The sequence below is a fragment of the Rhamphochromis sp. 'chilingali' genome, assembly GCF_963969265.1.
Source record: "Rhamphochromis sp. 'chilingali' genome assembly, chromosome: 14".
Lineage (NCBI taxonomy): Eukaryota > Metazoa > Chordata > Actinopteri > Cichliformes > Cichlidae > Rhamphochromis > Rhamphochromis sp. 'chilingali'.
The window spans coordinates 27,632,052-27,635,749 of record NC_137941.1 but is presented as its reverse complement, the minus strand read 5'-3'; positions in this window follow the sequence as shown (position 1 = coordinate 27,635,749).

Here is a 3,698-nt window from a genome sequence, read left to right as displayed (position 1 = left end):
TCTCTCACCTCTGCTTTCTCTCTCTTTCTCCCTCCCTTGCCCCCCTCTCCCTTACTTTTCTTTAACAGGGAAATCACCAGACAGAGGGAGCAGCCTGGATGCTCCCCGCCTGTGAGGACGCTCATCACATGTGGATCGTGACACAGCAATCGTATATCATACGCCCTTTTACCTCTTCCCTCTCTCTCGCAGGCACACCAGCTGACGCACCGACATGCTCCGCAGCGGCAAATGGGAATTCCAGGCTTGGAACGACTCTGCTTGCCCCATCAGGAGAGAGCTGACCAAAAGCTGCAGCCAGTTTTACGAGGTCAGGGTTATAAAACTGTTAGCAGATTTAGTTTATTTAAAAACAACTGGCCCCTGCGGCCCTTCCTCTTCACGCGGCGTCCCCCCCCCCGTGACACAGGGGGTAGGGGCGGAGGGGTTCGCAGGTGTGGTGGTGGTTTGGAGGGGAGGAAGGAAGGGGAAGGAGAGAAGCATATTTGGGATTGCAACTCTGAGATACCATTTACTTCTACTAGAAAAGCAAAGCTACACATATGCTGAATATATTGAAAAAGGAGACATTATGAAAAGCGCCAAATCATAACCGAATGAAGGACTTATTTGCCAAAAATCACTCTGTGTTTAAAACACAGACACACAACCCGGAGGGGAGGGGAAATATGAGCACAAACCTAAAGCCAGTTGTATGTTTAGAAATGATGAAAACAAACTGCAATATAGGAGAGCCCCGAGTGGATCCAACTGTAATAACCTCATCCATCATTCTCAAGCGGCTCAATATGAAGACAGACAGACGCTGGAAATATTAAAGGGGCACACTGCTGTGAAGAGAAGGCAAATAATGAGGCTTGCCCTGAAAGTTATATATTCTCTGAGGCTGCGCGCACAACAGTCGCCTGATTATTGCAGTCGATTACGTCAGTGACCTCGCTTCCTTTTCAGCATTTCTGGATAGAGAAATATCAGAAATATGACAACTAACTGATGTGTTTGTGGTACTGGGATACAGAGGGAAAAGGGTATTTCACAGTTTTTACACAGGCACAGGGAGGCAGAGCCTATTAAGGGACAAGCTCGTGCCATTTTTCATCGCCTCATGAAATAAGTAACGAGTTCATGGCCCCCCAAAAAAGGTGTAAAAGAATAACACGTGTTTGGTGACAGCATGTGCTCCGATTGTCATTGTAGCGCACACGAACATGTCCTTGGTACAGGGAGTAAAAATTCTCAGGGGAAATAAGGGGAGCGAGCTGCAGCACACTAAGCAGGGCTTACAGGGTCAAAAGTTTAAGAAGCACAATTACCTGGAAGGCCTCGGCTGACCCCCAAATTTCTCACCTTCTGTTCCCTCTCTCTCTCGCACAAATACACCTTCGACAGAGGCGATTTACAACCAGCAGCAGGAGGTGGGGGTGAAAACTTATATGCCACCAATGGGCTCCTAGAGAGTGAGAGCGAGAAGCACACGTAAGTGTCTTGTGTTTGTGTTTTGATTGCACTTTCAGGCATTGTAAAAGATCGGGCCGGCTGTGAATGGTGTCAAATTAAATGGTCATAACTCACCTGGACTCAGCCTCTCCTTGGCTTAACTCGGCTTGTGTCCACACGAGAGGTGGTGACAGGGAGTAAATGGCTTCAGATAATGTATCATAATATCACATTAAGAAAACGGTCAGTGGAGCCAAATGTGAATCCCATATGCGGGGAGAAGAGGGTGGGGTGGGAGGCAGAGAGCGGAGGAGAAAGGCCAGAAGACATATTGAGCTGAAGAGGGATGCACTGAGCTGACATACCGCTGCAAAAGCAGCCTCCTGACAACTTGGACAAACCCTCTCACTCTCTGCACTTTTAGCTGGTAAACGGGCGGTAATAAAAAGCAAAAATAATGTGACAGCTGCTGGCAGGTAACTTACTTTTTAAAATTACACCTCGTTTCTCTCTTTGTTCGGCTCCATTTTAGTGATGTGTCACGCCTTAAGATTTTTTTTGCTTCAGTTGCATGTGACAGCGGTCCATGTCTTTATTAAGTCCCACCTTGGCTGTAGGCACTCTGATCCTGCTGTCCCTGTGAGCACCGGCACTCGAGCTGGTCTTCAACAGGATTAACAGGGCAGGGTCACATCGTATCACCTGAGGCAGACATTTTTTGGCCTTTGGGCATGGTATCCTAACACCAGCCAAGAATTTATGGTGGTGATGAAGCTCTGATGCCCTGTCCAAAGATGTAAACATTGATATCTGTCAGTTTTTAACTCGTTTCCTTCGGAGCAGCTTATTTCGAGCCACTTCATATCGTCTGCGAGACACATAAAACAGCAGGCTGACTGATGGTGAACGCACACGTATTCAGTCTTCATTTGGAAGCTTGACTTTCAGTATTATTTGAAGCTGGACGAAAAAAAATAGAAGTGGGCTATTATTTTTGGAGATTTATGCAGACCAGTGTGCAACAGAAAAACAGGCGTGTTTGCCTCAAAAGTGGTCTCCACTGGGAGCCAAATGCCTGACAAAAATAGTCCCATAGTTGTCATTTAAAGCTGGTGTAGAATAACTTTCTCTGTTCTTGACCAGGTAGAGTAATGTCACAGCAGCTGCCAAAGACAACTTGGTGTCTGATGAGCGTACCAGGTCTGCCTATGGAGCTCAGGGAGAAACACAGTTAGCTCAGAATCAAGGGATATTGTCTAGTACAGCAATAAAACTCTGGTATCAAAGAGAAACTGCACAGCTCAAATGGCGATGAGGGCGCAGTGAGTGCAGACCACACCGTAGCTAATGATCTTAACACTCATTTAAACCCAAAACACATAGCTGTGTGCATGACATTGCATGGGAAATCAGAACAAATAAAGGGATATAAGAGAGAAAGTGAAAAGATTCTGAGATATGGAACAAAGAAAAGAGCAAATAAGTGCTTTCCCATGTGCACCTGGGGCAGGGTCTGACCCTGTAAAGTGGGGTCCAAGGCTTAGCCCTCTCTACCTCCACCCTCTCTCTATACCAATGGCCATTGGCACTGAGCAATCACCGAAATGAGGGAGAGCTGCAAAAAAAATCTACTAAACTCACTTCATTCCCATAGAAGTCCCATTGCAGTGGACATTAAAGTAGCTGCTCTACCTCTGCAGCCCACTTGGGACTTCTGAGTCAGAATCAACAGGTGGAAAGGCATCATGTTTAGTGAAGGTAGTTTGAACTGTGCTACAAAAACACTCTACCTGTGTTCAAAAGGCAAAAGCAAAAACCAGTCAACAAACATGATACCATCTAGCTCTCATTTCCAAAGGTTTTGCAAAGTTTTCATCACAACATCGTCATTCCATCTCAAATCAGATGATCAAGAACTCAAAACAGAGATTTGTTCTATTTGGATTAAACTATCTGCTCATATTTTGTTTTTGTGGTAAAACTTGTTATATTTCCCCAATCCAGCATGAAAGTTGAACAAAAACAGCATTTTCTTTATTTTTGTGAATAACAATTTCATGTTCAAAAATATTCTACGTTTGCTTTTGCATTTTTGGAAAATATAACTATTCAGACATTGTCACCAATTTTCTTTTGCAATGTAAAGTTTTTTTTATTTGTGGATTCTTAATTATAGGACTTATTTATAGTCCCATAATTCTAAATAAATATATTTTAACTAGTAAATACTCAGATATTTGAATACAAATGAAAGTTTTAGG